The sequence below is a fragment of the Ursus arctos genome, unplaced genomic scaffold, assembly GCF_023065955.2.
Source record: "Ursus arctos isolate Adak ecotype North America unplaced genomic scaffold, UrsArc2.0 scaffold_11, whole genome shotgun sequence".
Taxonomy (NCBI): domain Eukaryota; kingdom Metazoa; phylum Chordata; class Mammalia; order Carnivora; family Ursidae; genus Ursus; species Ursus arctos.
The window spans coordinates 1,879,144-1,895,428 of record NW_026622775.1 but is presented as its reverse complement, the minus strand read 5'-3'; positions in this window follow the sequence as shown (position 1 = coordinate 1,895,428).

Here is a 16,285-nt window from a genome sequence, read left to right as displayed (position 1 = left end):
GACTAGTTAGGTAATTTTGATATTATTTTCATTTGGAGTAAAGCTTAGGGGGAAAAAAAGTGTTTTGAAGGAGAGAAAATGTAAAATAATAAGATAAAAAATGAAATTATATATAATAAATGATATTCCGCATAAGCTATATGTGATAGGATACATACATTTTAGAAGTATACATACTAGTATTAGGTCAGAACTTTTATAATTATATATATACTAGAATTATGCACTGGATTAACATTCTAGCTGAATGCATAGTCTCCTAAAAAGATCACTAAAGACCATTATACACCCACTCAACTCTTGTCAAACCCGAAAGGCAGTGAATAGCTACCGGGGATACTTGGGCGGCTTATGGTCTCCTTGGCTCCGTGGGCAAGACTTCCATCTTATTTCTGTTGCCCATTCCGCTTTGCCCTTCTTCAGATGGGGTAAGACTCAGCCACAGACAGCTGACAGCCTGCGTGTCACTGCTCACTGAGGGGCTGGCTTCTCCGGTAGATGACAAGGATCTTGCTGGCAGCAACCTGATAGGCAGTTTTGAGCCCTGGCTGGTCTTTTAGGAGAAGGGCTGGTGAACACAGGACCCGTGAATCACTCTGATACGCAAAGCTGGTTTCCACAGCATGAATAGGACATGTAATTGCTGCTCCCTTCCTCCAGGTCCTTTAAGAGTACACATCCTAAGCTCTAAGACACCCCTCCTTGGGGGACTTCTAACTCAAGAGCCAGACAGGTCTGAGGAGAGTTATTCATTACATAAAATTTATATCTCCAATTATGACTGCTGCCATGAAAGTCTTTCAGATCAAACTATGTTAATTAAGGCATACTTCTTCCTGTTAAAGATATTACTATTTATCTCATGTGCAATAGAAAAGTCCCTTATCTTAAAGAATATAATATTGTCTCTATAGGAAAAATATTTTAGAACAAAGTAACTTAGAAGGTAAGTCAAAAAAGAACAATAAACTAGCTTCGGAAGTGTTGTCCTAACTACAAGGTTTGTTCAAACGTGTTGCATCACACCAGGCACCACTGAGTACATGAGTTATGTTATTTTGGTATTTTATAATAAAAGAAATTTTTCAACAAAAGGGAAATAAACGAAACATGCTTAAATATGGTGGCAGATATTAGTTCTAATTATATCTAATATTTTTTCCTAATAAAAATTTTAAAAAGATATAATACTTAGTTGTTTTGAAAGTACACAAACATTTTAATTTTTCCTTAATTGGTGCTTAAAGATATAGATCACTACTGTTTCATGGCCTCCAAATGACAGCCCCACCCAGCTTCCTAAACCTATTTCCATTTTACTCTTAGTTCATTCTTCCTCAGCTTCACAGTTCTTCTTAATTCCTTTTCCCCCTCTATACCCAGTCTTCCTTGTCCTTTTTCTTCCTCTAAGACTCTCTCTTCCCATCTGCTGGATTTGTTCTTTCTCCTCCTCCCTGGAAATGGTTTGCTCTCTCGGTGCATCTACTTTTCCTGTTAGTCCCCAGGAGAGCCGTCTGTTTTCTATCATTTTGTGGCCACTCCCTACGCTTCTACTGTGTCTCACTTGGATTCTTTCCATGGCGTCCTAATCAGACCCCAGAAGCTTGCTCCCCTTCGGCTTCCTAATCAGACCCCAGAAGCTTGCTCCCCTTCAGCTTCCTAATCAGACCCCAGAAGCTTGCTCCCCTTCAGCTTCCTAATCAGACCCCAGAAGCTTGCTCCCCTTCAGTTAATTGGCCACATTCCGATTAAGGTGGTAGCCGTAAAACAGAAATTGAATCACAGCACTCTGTGCTTAAAACCTCTTATCGGGGTCCCATTGCATATGGGATACATTCCAAAATCTTTAAACTGTCCCGTAACGCTCTGTGTGACCATCTACTACTCTTCTTTGTTACTCACTGTGATCCACCCAGTGTGGACTGTTTTTGTTTTTGTGTCCTATCTTCCTTCCTTCTTCTTTTCTTTTTTTTTTTCCTATTTATTTATTTAGAAGGGGGAGAAGTTCATTTTTGCTGGAAGATCATCTAAAGCCTTTCAATTTTTTTTATTTTTTATTTTTTTTAAAGATTTTATTTATTTATTTGACAAAGAGGGAGGCAGCGAGAGAGGGAACACAGGCAGGGGGAGTGGGAGAGGGAGAAGCAGGCTCCCAGTGGAGCAGGGAGCCCAATGCGGGGCTCGATCCCAGAACATGGGATCATGACCTGAGCCGAAGGCAGACGCTTAACGACTGAGCCACCCAGGCGCCCCATCTAAAGCCTTTTTAAAAAACTAAAATAATACCTGCTGATTGTAACAATGATAAAAAACCACTCAGAAACAAGCTTTAAAGATGTCCTTCCAGATGTTTCTCTGCATTTATTAGCATATATGGAAACAGAAGTAAGTTCTGTTTTTGGACAAACAAAAATTATAATTCCTCTCCCAGAAATAACTGAACCTCAGATTAGAAGTCTAGAACAAGAAACAACAGGTGTTGGTGAGAATGTGGAGAAAAAGGAACCCTCTTGCACCGTTGGTGGGGATGCAAACTGGGGCAGCTGCTGTGGAGGGCAGTAGGGAAGTTCCTCAGAAAATTAAAAATATAACTACCATATGATCCAGTAATTCCACTATGGCGTATTTACCCAAAGAATGCAAAAGCACTAATTTGAATGGATAGATGCACCCCTATGTTTATTGCAGCATTATTTACAGTAGACAAATTACGGAAGCAGCCCAAGTGTCCATTGATGTGGGGTGTGTGTGTGTATAAAATGTAATATTACTCAGCCATAAAAGGAATGAAATCTTGCCATTTGCAATGACATGGATGGAGCTAGAGAGTATAATGATAAGTGAAATAAGTCAGTCAGAGAAAGACAAATACGATATGATCTCATTCATGTGTAGAATTTAAGAAACAAAACAGATGGACAAAGGAAAAAAAGAGACAAAGCAAGAAACAGACCCTTAACTATAGAGAACAAACTGATGGTTACCAGAGGGGAGGTGGGTCAGGAGATGGGGGAAATAGGTGATGGGGATTAAAGAGGATACTTGTCACGATGAGCACTGAGTAATGTATAGAAGTGTTGATCACTATATTGTACACCTGAAACTAATAGAACACTGCATGTAAACTATTCTGGAATTAAAAGAAGTAACTTAATTAAAAAAATGTAGAAGCCCTGATTGCAAAGGGAAGCCAACTGAAAGCTGTAAAAGGGGAAAAGACTATCAACATCAGCGAAGTGTGTCTAAAAGGCAACTTCATCTGTGTGGACTTGCCCAGGATAATCTGATTCAAAGGAAATACATTGTTGGCATCTTTCTCAAGCCCCTTGCATTATTAAAACAAAACTTTGACATTGAAAAAAAAGAGAATAGAAAACTAGAAATTGAGACGTATTTATGATGAACCCCTTTAGAAACTTGTTTGCTTTTCCTGAGGACTGTGGAGACAGCCACATGAATCAGTCCATTTAAAAATCACTTTAATTGTATCTCCCTCCCCCCTGGCCAGTGTGGAAACTCACCTTGATTCCTGAAAACTTTGATACACTATCTAACAGGGCTGCTCCTTCACTGAGGGAGTAGATTACATTGAGAGGCACCATTGTCCAGGAATCCCAGCGTGAGCAGCAGCTTAAGAATACCTCCATTGGGGGCGCCGGGGCGCCCGGGTAGTGCAGTCGTTAAGCGTCTGCCTTCGGCTCAGGGCGTGATCCCAGCGTTGCAGGATCGAGTCCCACATGGGGCTCCTCTGCTGGGAGTCTGCCTCTTTGTCTCCCACTCATCCTGCTTGTGTTTCCCTCTCTCGCTGGTTGTCTCTCTGTCAAATAAATAAATAAATTCTTAAAAAAAAAAAAAACCTCCATTGACTGAGAGTATTATCAGTCATTAGATTTTTGCCAATGCCATGCACAAAAAAGCTAAAGGCTTCTCATTCTAGTTTGTATTTTTCTTATTGCTAACAGTGGTTGAGAATATTTTTACGTATTTATTGATAACGTGATTTTTCTTTGAATTGCCTACTTCTGTCTTCCACTCTGTTTTTTATTGGGATATTTTTCTTTTTATTGATTTGTAAAGCTTTTCATAAAATTGAATATTATGATATTTACGGGAAGGTGCCAGTCAGATCCCCTTCAAGGAGGGACTTGTTTCCCCAGTTTCTAGGAGCAGCATTAGCAGAAAGCCATCAACTGTTAGTCTCTTCAGGAATACCATCAGCCACAGAGCCACCCCCCCCCCCCAGGTCACACCCTCTACCCTAATGGCTAACAATTAATGACTGATGTAATAGAGGAAAGGTCATAAAGGTCCAGCCATTCTGGCCCATTAGATGACAATTCTGATAGGCCATTTTACCTCCAGAACTCCCTGTGTGGTCCGCTGGAGCTGTTGTTTGGGTCTGCATTGCATCTGGACTTCTCCCTCAGCCAAATCCTGAGTCCTTCCCCTGTCTTCCACAGGGATTGATTCTAGGGGTACTTCTAAAAAAATATTCTGTCTCAGATTCTGCTTGCTGGAGAATCCAATCTGTGAAAAATATACATTTTATATTGCGCAAATATTTTGTCAGAAAAATTTATCAAAATATCGCCTCAGGACCTTTGCACATTCTTTTCCCAATGCCATTTTCCCCATGGCTCTCTCCTACTTCTTTAGGTATCAGCTAAGATGTCATATCCTTACCAAGGCCTCCCCTGATCTTCAACCTAAATCAAGTCATCCTATTATTTTCTGTCATGGCTCTTACATTTTCTTTCACGGCACTTATCTTAGTTGTTAATCTTATCAATAGATTTATGTGATTATTTGTTGAATGCCCAAATCCTTTGCCCGACTTTAAACACCATGAGGGCAGATATATTTAAAAATAATTTTTCCTCATTCTATATTCAGTTATCATCCTTCCTGACATATAGTACATCTTTAGCAAATACTAGTTCAATGAATAAAGGGATGAATAAGGGGGTGAATGCAAGAATGAGTCCTCTTTCTAAAAACATGACTTCCAAACAAGGAAAACTCCTCAGTTACTGAGTTTCTAACACAAACATCACCAACTGACATTATGAAACCATTCTGCATTCTTTTTGGGGGCCCTGAAATTCTTTTGTGGTGTGGGCCTGAGGTTTGGTTATAAATTAACCCTGTCCATATTTTCTTGCAATGGATTACTTGAAATTTATTTCAAGGGATTGCCTTTGGAACCCAGGGTTCTTTTGAATCCAATTTTAAAACCATTATTCTGTGTAATTAGAATATTATAAATGAGAAAAAAAATAGGAGTTCTATGGTTAAACCATTTAAAAACAAAATTAATTCCCACTGCTCAAGGCCTAAAGGGAAAATCTAGAAAGTGGGCAGAGAAAATGGGTTGTCTCATTAGATTTTGTTCAGGACCTATTATTACCAATTTAGTAGCTCACCCTTGAATTGGATTAGAGTATTACCATGATTACTATATTTATAATATTACAAGGGATTTATAATGTGTCATTTGCAGCTGAAATTTCTCATGATTATTTTAGCCTAGAAGCAGTAATAATACTTAATCAAGCAAAACTTTCTATTTTTTTATGCCATTTAACAATGTGTAGTTAAATCACATGTGATTCTTGTATGATGGATGAATTTTATTACATCCAATTTAGTAACTAGCCAGAAAGACTGAAAGCTTAATACCAAATGTATTCTGCATATCACTGGGACTTGGTTAAAAACAACTCGATTGTCCTCTTTTCTTCTTTTAAGAGATATATGGGCCTCAGAACATGGACTCATTGTCACGTAATACCTATAATCATTCAGAAAATAATTTCTGCATGCTAACAACTTTTTCCCCCCCAGACAAGGGGGAATAAAACTAATTTCTCATCTTTTAATCAATCGTTTCTCATGCTTCCTGGGCCATTTGTTTCATCAAAACTTGGATCAAAATATCTTTTAAAATAGGGAAGAAAAACATTTTATAAAGTAAGTAGAGGACAGACAGATCTCTTATCTGTTCTTCAATCATGACAGTCTTTTTTTAAAAAATATTTTTTTTATTTATATATTTGTCAGAGAGAGAGACAGAGAGCTCAAGCAGGGGGGCAGGTAGAGGGAGAAGCAGGCTCCCCGCTGAGCAGAGAGCCCCATGCGGGGCTCCATCCAGAACCCTGGGATCAGGACCTGAGCCAAAGGCAGATATTTAACTAATTGAGCTACCCAGGTGTCCTAATCATGACAGTTTTCTTTTTAAAGATTTATTTATTTTGAGTGACAGAGAGAGACAGAGATAGTGAGAGAGAGCAGGGAGAAGATGGAGAAGCAGACTCCCCACTGAGCAGGGAGCCTGACGAGGGGCTTGAACCCTGGGATCATGACCTGATCCGTAGGCTGCCGCTTAACCGACTGAGCCACCCAGGCATCCCCAATCATGACAGTCTTAAAGAGAAATCCAGAACACCAACATTCATTTTTCTTTGCCCTCTATTCTTCTATTCAGCTCCTAGCCATGCACCAAAGTACCTCTAAGGACAAAAGGGAAAGAATATATACCCCTTCCCTTTACTAGGTGTTTACCACCAGGGGTTCTGAGGGAGAATTTAGGGGGTCAGTAAACTTGGATTTAAAAAAATATATTGCATCTTTATTTTCACTTACTTCTAACTAACATTTAGCATTTATAAATGTAGGCAACAAACCCTGCAGTAGCGTGAGTACTATCTTTGCTTTTTTTCTCCGGGAGAAATGATATATAATTGTTATTTCATTTTCCTGATGTTACAGGTGTCTCTGTCACTGAGATCAATCACTACTTCAAAATGATGATAGTTATTAGATCTGCTGCTGGATCTAGTCACTTAATGCCTCAGTGAAGAACCAATGTGTTATTAGATCACCTCGTTTTTTCCCAAAGTATTTTTGTAGATATATTTCAATATAGTTGGTTTGCTCTTTAACACTGTATTTTAAGTATTTCAAATATTACTTTGAGAGGCGTTTTGTAGGCTTCATAAGGCTGCTAAATGGGGTCTGTAGAACAGAAATGGTCAAGAACTCCCAACGCAGTTATTTTCAAAGTTATTAGACTTAGCTTTCCCCTTCTTTAAGAATTGAAGTAAAATTCATATAACATGCAATTAACCATTTTAGGGTGTACAATTCAGTGGCATCCAGTGCAGTCATGATGTTGCAATCACCACCTCTATAGTTTTTTTTTTTTTACCACCCCTAAAGTTTCAAAACATTTTCATCACCCCAGAAAAACACCTCATATCCTTTAAGTAATCGGTCCCCATTCCTCCCTCCTCCCATTCTTCTGACAACTGCTAATTTTTTCCCTGTCTTTATGGATTTGCCTAGCCTGGATATATCATAAAAAAGGAATCAAACAACCTGTGACTTTTTGTGTCTAGCATCTCTCGCTTAGCATTAATGTTTTTGATGTCCATCCAAGAATGTATCAGAACGTCATTTCTTCTTATGCGTGAATGGCTAAACTAAATTTTTCTTTTAATAAGAACTGTCTTGTAACAGTGTCTTTACTCTCTTAAAATGAAATTGATAGATAATAAAACCTACTACACATAATTTAAAAAATCAGTGTAATGGTTAACTATCTTAGAAAGGAAACACAAAAAATAATTTGTAATAAAATTATATGTATTTCAATATGCAAATGCTCATACACTAGTACTAAAGACATATTAAATAGTCGTATGCTTGCATCCATATGTAGAGTCACCATGAATTAAGAGCTATCGATGCAGACTAATGCAGTACATAGTATCAGAGTCTCAAACACCGTGCACATCTTAAAATAATGCAAAAAATTCTTTGTGTTATATATGAAATGTCATTAGTTTTTAGGCTGACATAATTTTTTTTAAAGATTTTATTTATTTATTTGAAAGAGAGAGAGAGAAAGCACGACGTGGGGGAGGTTTAGAGAGAGAAGCAGTCTCCCCGCTGAGCAGAGAGCCTGACATGAGACTTGATCCCAGAACTCTGGGATGGTGACCTGAGCGGAAGGCAGACACTTAACCAACTGAGCCACCCAGGCGCCCAGGCTGACATAATTTTTTAGAAAACAGATTTTCAGAGCAACGAAGAACACAGGACACTTTCTTGTGTAGGACTGTCTTAAGTGTTGTAGCATGCAGCGTATCACTAAATGGCAACAATGTTCCTCAATCACTGTGACATCAGAAAACACCCTGGTAATTTCAAAAAGGCCTCTTTGGGGGCAGTAGTGACCCACAGAGAACATGTGACCCGAAGTTTACTCCCTGAATCTTGACATTTCTCTGGAAAGAAATAAAACTCATGTTTTGTCCTTAAAATTAAATGCGTATCTGTGTTCTTTGATACAGTGGGAGTGTTCCTGCTTGAATGTATATGTAACTCTCCGGTATCTGAATTGCATGGGGACCAGTCTGCGTACACTGCATCTTCCTACACCACAAGTCTAACTGCAAGAGCCTTCATGAGTAACATAGATGTCCCTGTAAGCTTCAAAGAGTCTAAGGAAAGGCTTACAGCTACGGCAAAACTTCATTAAAATCCATTTTAAATCTCTGCTCTTTTTACAGAGCCCCTCTCTTTCCCCACCCAAATATCTATCCTTCAGCTTTTCCAGGCAGGCTGGCTTCAGATCTTTCCACAATTCTCCCTGAATCTTGCACTAACTTAGCATGCTCCACCAAACAGAACAAACATTACACAGTAAAATCCTGAGATGGAGTTTCCTGGTCCCTCCCTCCAGAAGGGCACAGACTCTGCAAGGAGGTATCTTGATATTTGTTTCCTTTTGTTGTTTCCTGGTAGAACAGGGCATTTGGGCACCTGGGATTTCATTTTTGAGGCTTCTGGGCTTTAGGAACAGACTTTAGGAACACATGGGCCCCGGAATCTGCTCTCTGCAGCCCAGGCCCCGGCTTGTTCTGACACACGAGCCGCTGTGGTCTTGACACCCCACAGTGCTTTTCTCCAAGTAGCTGCTTAAAACTTGCTTTAAAACAAACAGATTTGGCCATTGTCAAAGAGGTTACAGCCTATGTTCTCCTCTATGATTTTGATGGATTCCTGTTTCACATCGAGGTCTCTCATCCATTTGGAGTTTATCTTTGTGTATGGTGTGAGAGAGTGGTCCAGTTTCATTCTTTTGCGTGTAGCTGTCCAATTTTCCCAGCACCATTTATTGAAGAGACTGTCTTTTTTCCACTGGATGTTTTTTCCTGCTTTGTCAAAGATTAGTTGCCCAAAGAGCCGAGGGTCCATTTCTGGGTTCTCTATTCTGTTCCATTGGTCTATGTGTCTGTTTTTGTGCTAGTACCATGCTGTCTTTGTGATCACAGCTTTGTAGTACAGCTTGAAATCTGGCAACGTGATTCCCCCAGCTTTAAGAGGCAGCCCACGGAATGGGAGAAGATATTTGCAAATGACACTACAGACAAAAGACTGGTATCCAAGATCTACAAAGAACTTCTCAAACTCAATACACAAGAAACAAATAACCAAATCAAAAAATGAGCAGAAGATATGAACAGACACTTTTCCAAGGAAGACATACAAATGGCTAACAGACACATGAAAAAATGTTCAAAATCATTGGCCATCAGGGAAATTCAAATCAAAACCACACTGAGATACCACCTTACACCAGTTAGGATGGCAAAAATAGACAAGGCAAGAAACAACTATTGTTGGAGAGGATGTGGAGAAAGGGGATCCCTCCTACATTCTTGGTGGGCATGCAAGTTGGTACAGCCACTTTGGAAAACAGTGTGGAGGTCCCTTAAAAAGTTAAAAATTGAGCTACCCTATGATTCAGCAATTGCACTACTGGGTATTTACCCCAAAGATACAGATGTAGTGAAGAGAAGGGCCATATGCACCCCAATGTTCATAGCAACATTGTCCACAATAGCTAAATCGTGGAAGGAGCTGAGATGCCCTTTAACAGATGACTGGATTAAGAAGATGTGGTCCATATATACAATGGAATATTACTCAGCCATCAGAAGAAACGATTACCCAACGTTTGCAGCAACATGGACGGGACTGGAGGAGATAATGCTAAGCAAAGTAAGTCAAGCAGAGGAAGACAATTATCATATGGTTTCACTCATTTATGGAACATAAGAGGTAGGAAGATTGGTAGGAGAAGAAAGGGAAGAATGAGGGAGTAAACAGAAGGGGGAATGAACCATGAGAGACTGTGGACTCTGGGAAACAAACTGAGGGCTTCAGAGGGGAGAGGGTGGGGGAATGGGAGAGGCTGGTGATGGGTATTAAGGAGGGCACGTATTGCATGGTGCACTGGGTGTTATACGCAAGTATGAATCATGGACCTTTACATCAAAGGCCAGGGATGTACTGTATGGTGACTAACATAACATAATAAAAAATTACTATTAAAAAAATAAATAAAACAAACAGATTTGTTCTCAAGGGTTCTTCCGATAGTGGAAAGTCAGGTAAAGAACTTTGAAACAATGTCACTTCAGAAAAAAAAAAATGTACGCAGGCCGAGCCACCAGGACTGAGGTTACAGAGCCCAGCTGCCATTTGCTGTCTCTCAGGGGACGAGAGGTGTCAGACCCATTGGGAATTTTTTTTTCACTTGGACCAAATACATAGTATACTTTCTTGATTCAAGTTACCAGAGCTATGTCCTAATATTTGAGTTGAACAATCTTGAGAATTTTCGTAAAAACATCCTGCTGAATTACAGACAGGTGTGGATCCGGCAGATATATCTGATGTTTGTGAAATACGAAGAGGAAAATGATTACCAGTGAACTATTGCTTCATTCAGAAGCCCGTCCTAGCTATATTAAGAAGCCTCCAAAGTGGGAGCTAGAGTAGTTAGTTGCTCTTTAATGGCTGTATATGTGGGAAAACCTGTATATTTCCAAGTAGGTGTTCAGTAAGTCTTCAGTAAAGGGCCTCTGAGCATTTAAGCTTTTGTATTAAGATATTGGAGTTGGGGGTGGTGAAAGAGGTGGGTAAAATTGTTTAAGGTCAAAATTAGATAGGACACTTAAAAATAAACGCTTAAAAATAAAATTATGCAAAAGTTTTCGATAACAATAAGGAAGGGCCTGCTAGAATCTCCAGAAGAGCACAATTGTCCATGGAACGCCCACAGGCGAGCCTACTTCCACCTGACGTAAAATGACTAATGATTCTGCAGACGAGCCTACAAATGTACCATTTTATGGCCACGCTAAAGCAACAGCAATTCAAGTTAAGAGCAAACATTATAAATACTAAAGGTGCTAATGACACTCTTATAGGCATTATTAGTTAGGAAGTTAAAGCATGATTTTATTAGATGATAAGGAAAAATACAGTTAATAACAAAAAATCATATGTTTTCTTAATTTAAATTACCATACTAGATATTCACAAGTGCTTGAGATGTTAGGTCTCCTGGAGTCAATTTTATTTCGTAGAGCAGTTTTAGATTCGCCACAAAACTGAGCGGGAGGGACAGAGGCTTCCCTTTTACCCTCTACCCCACACACATGCACAGCATCCCCCACTATCAACACCCCTCATCAGAGTGGTACATTTGTTACAATCAAACCTACGTTGGTGCATTATTGTTACCTAAATCCCTTAGTGTACACTGGTACTCACTCTTGATGTTGTTATTCTACACGTTTTGACCAGTGTATAATTGTTACCAAAACCCACGTTCAGCTAGCTGTCTGTCGTTCAAAAAGCCAATACTTAAGAGATGAGTTTTGATTAGAAAGAAATATGAGCTTTAATCAAGAGACTGCCCACCTGGGGAGAAGGCCGACTCCGTCCAACGGCCAACTCAAGGTTCTGCCTGGCCCAGGGGTTTTAAAGGAGTTTAGGGCACTTAACATTTGTACAGACTCAATGGTACCAGCTGCAGACACTGTCTCAGAGCCTGGAGGTTGTGTCAGGGGTCTGGTTTCTGTTTTGTGATGTGCGGAGGAGCTCTATTCTTTCTAGGAAAGAATGCGTGATCTATAGATGGACAAAGAAAGGTTAGTTCATCAGCCACGCAGGTTAAGGTTGCTTGCTAAGGCTGGAAGACCACTAGGTCGGTGGGAGGGGCCAAGGTGGCCTCATAACGACATGTATCCATTTTTATGGAATCATATAGACCAGGTCATTGCCCTAAAAATCCTTTGTGCTCCACCTGTTCATTTCACCCCCCACTCCCAACCTTGGCAGCCACTGATCTTTCTACTGTCTCCGTAGTTTTGTCTTTTCCAGAATTTATACATTTGGAATCATACAGTATGTAGACTTTTCAGACTGGCTTCTTTCACTTAGTAACATGCATTTAAAGTTTCTGCATGTCTTTTCTTGGCTTGATAGCTCATTTCCTGTTTAGCACTGTCTGGATGGACCTTATTTATTTATTTATATTTCTTCTTCTTCTAATTATTATTATTTCAGACCACAGTTTATTTACCCACTCACCTCTTGAAGGACATCTTGGTTTCTTCCCAGTTTGAGCAACTATGAATAAAGCTGCGATAAACACCCATGTGCAGGGTTTTGTGTGGACATGAATTTTCAGTTCATTTTGATAAATACCAAGGAGAATGACTACTGGGTTGTATGGTAAGACTATGTTTCATTTTCTAAGAAACTGCCAAACGGTCTTCCAAAGTTGCTGTAGCATTTTCCATCCCTATAACAATTAATGAGAGTTTCCGTCGCTCCACATCTTGGAAGCATTCGGTGTTGTCGGTGTTTGGGATGTTAGCCGTTCTGAGTGCAGTGGCATCTCATTGCTGCTTTCACTTCCATCTCCCCCAGTGACGAATGATGTGGAGTATCTTTTCGTATGCTAATTTCCCATCTGTATCTCTTCTATGGTCAGGTGTCTCTTTGGAGCTTTTCCCTATTTTTTTTTTAATTGGGTCATTTATTTTCTTGTTGTTGAGTTTTTAGAGTTCTTTGGGTATATTTTGGATATCAGTTCTTTATTAGATATGAGTTTTGCAAAAATTTCCTGCCAGTCTGCTTAACATTTCAACTAGAATTCTCTTTTGATGTCATTTCAGTTGGTTTTTAGAGTTGAACTTATTACATATTTTTCTTACTAATATAAGTAACTTAAGTACTTCCTAAGTAACAGTTCATGTAATATTTTCACATTTTGAATGAAATTACATAGGTAGCAAAGAGGGGGCTTTCAATTAGTGAGAATTTCTCCTAACACATTTTCTATGCAAGAAGAAGAAAACGAAGATTCAAATTAAATTCAGCTGGGAGAGAAAACAGAAACAAAGAATACTGATGGCTAAATAAGATAGATATTTATTTCTCTTTCATGTGAAAGTTCAAAGGTATGTGCTGTGCTCCACAAAGTCCTCTGGGGTGCAAGCTTCTTTCAGCTCAGAGCTCCTTTCATTAAGGGGATGGCCATTATCTTCATGGACAAGGTCGTATCCAAGTTCTAAGGAACAGAATGTAAGAAATGATGAAGAGGAAGAGGTAAAGGATGAGCTAACTGCCTCCCTCTCCTCCCCACCCTAGCTTTATGGAGATATAATTGACATTTAAGGTTGTATGAGTTTAAGGTGGATAGTCTGATGACTTGATGCATGTAATATTGCAAAATCATTGCCAGAATAATGTTAGTTAACAGCTTCATCACCTGACATGATTATCTTTTTTCTATGTATGTGTGGTGAGAATATTTAAGATCTATTCTCTTAGCATAACTATAGTCACCATGCTGTACAGTACATCCCTAGAATTTACGACTGGAAATGTGTACCTTTCGACCAACATCTCCCTATTTCTTCCGCCCTTCAGTCCCTGGCGACTACTGTGCTACTCTGTTCCTATGAATTCAGCCTTTCTCTCTTCCTTTCTCTCTTCCTTTCTTTTCTTTCTTTCTTTTTCTTTCTTTTAAATATTCCACATATAAATGAGATCATGCAGTATTTGTCTTTCTCTTTCTGACTGATTTCACTTAGCCTAATGCACTCAAGTTCCGTCCATGTTGTCACAGATGGCGGGATTTCCTTCTTTCTCATGACTGAATAATATTATGTTGTATATATAACAGATTTTCCTAAGGAATGTTCCTATATGTCCCATTGGTGGGCTTTAGTTACATGGTCACACCTATAGTAAGGGAAGCTGGAAAGTATAGTTTTTATTTGGAAAAGTCAAAAATTCTCTTGCTGTAAAAGAAGGGAGGATACTGATGTTGGGGGACAACTAATAGGCTCTGTCACCCACAAACTTATTTAATCACTTTGCAGTATTTCTCACTACTTTATTCTTTCTTTCTTTTACCCATTTTTAAAATTAGGTTGTTTATTTTCTTATCTTTCATTTTTAAGAGCTCTTTTTATATTTTGGTAATAGTACTTTATCAGATATATCTTTTGCAAATATTTTCTCCCATCTGCAGCTGCTTTTATTCTCTTGAGGTATCATGGCTTTTACAAAAATAAGTATTTATATTTTAAGCATTTAATATAATATGTATATATAGTACATAATATATTTCAAGATCTAAAGTTAGCAGACAAAAATCCCATTGTTTTGTTGTACTGTCATGATATAATAGTCAATATTTAAGTGAGAAATGATCTGGAACTTTGACATGCATTTAGAAAGAAGAAATGTGGCTCACAATTAGAGGATGAACAGGAACTCAAGGTAACATTTAGAAATACTTTTGTAACATTCATTTGATAATATGACAAATGTTTTAAATGTTTGGTAACATGAAAATATTTTTAATGTTGCCTTTTAGATAAAATATTCAAAAGGCCAGTGAAATATTCTGTGTCTCCCTAAACAGATAAATTAGAAAATGTTCAAAATTGTTTTAAAATTCTCCTTACTTTTATTGAATCCTACTATATTTCATGGCCCAACCCCTAAAGTTAGCCATTGGCTAGCAAGCGTGAGCAATGGCAATTAGCAGATTTTAAATTTGTTTATTTATCATGTTATAGGTAAGGATAACAATTAATTTTAGAGACATATGCTGCTTTTACAAAATATCACACATAAATGACTACTCCACAATTTTGAAATTCTTTTATTTCCTATCAGGATAATCCAGCATTTGAGAAAATGACAACTCTGTCTAAGTTAGATTTTGTGTTACACTTACCAATGCAAAAAGCAGAAACAGAATTGGGATTCACTAATTATCCAATTTTTCTCTAGCTCCAACTCCTATCTCTACCACAGTTTCATAGCTGTGGGAGATGCTGGTTTTGTCCCACCTTTAATGAAAGGCTTTTGCTTTAGTTGTCAGCCTTCTCACGGATGGCCTTTGCTGCTTTGTCCATGTCATGCCCTTTCTAGGGAAGCCCATATCCAATCACTGGAGTTATAAAGCCCCAGTGATTCTGGCTCTACACTGGACGACTCTAGCCATGTAAGTTCTAGAATATTCTGCTGGGTTTGGTCTAAGAATCTATAAATCATTAGAAATTAGCCCACAATGTTGTCTCAGTAGGGTTTATCTTGTTGAAACATCTGAACTTCAAAGGTTAATAGAACAATTAAACTTTTTTTTTCTACATGAGGAAACAAAATTATATGGCCACTATGATACATGCACGAAAGAACACCCCCCACCACCACCTTTATGGGACAGTTTGCCTTACAGTTTAGCCTAATCAAGCTTACACATTACAAAGCCACCACTGTCAACAAAAACGTTGTAAGATATGTAATCTAAGTAGAGTCTAAGGGGTTACTAACAATATCTCCTACAGATCCTTTCTGGAAATTGGGTAGACCAGTCTCTTAATTTTAACTGTCATGAAATAATTGGCAAAATTGAAAGAACCCAGGTGCCTAGTTGGGAAGAATGTGAACCCAGTTCATAGTTGGAGTAGAAATATGCAGAATACTCACACACCTTTCCAAGGAAGTTCGACTATATAGGGAAAGAAAATGGCATTTGTGGCAGACTGCTGGTTGTCCTCGAATATTCATTTCTTCTTCTTCTGTAGTAGTATGGCATCTAGTTTCTATCTGGGCCTCTGTTGACCCAGAAAAACAGGCTGCTAGTTTATAGTTAGTTGTGCCCAGTAGACTAAGTGCTGCTCAATGCAATGCAAATAGAAGTAGTGTTACAGTTTCTGGGATGTGTTCTTAAGGGAAGGGGCACACCCTTTTCTTTCTTTCTTTCTTTCTTTCTTTCTTTCTTTCTTTCTTTCTTTCTTTCTTTCTTGCTGGGTGAAATGAGGATGTGGTGGTTGGAGCTCTAGCAGCCATTTTGAACTATGAGGGTGACCTTAGCAATGGAAATCAAACACATAAGAGC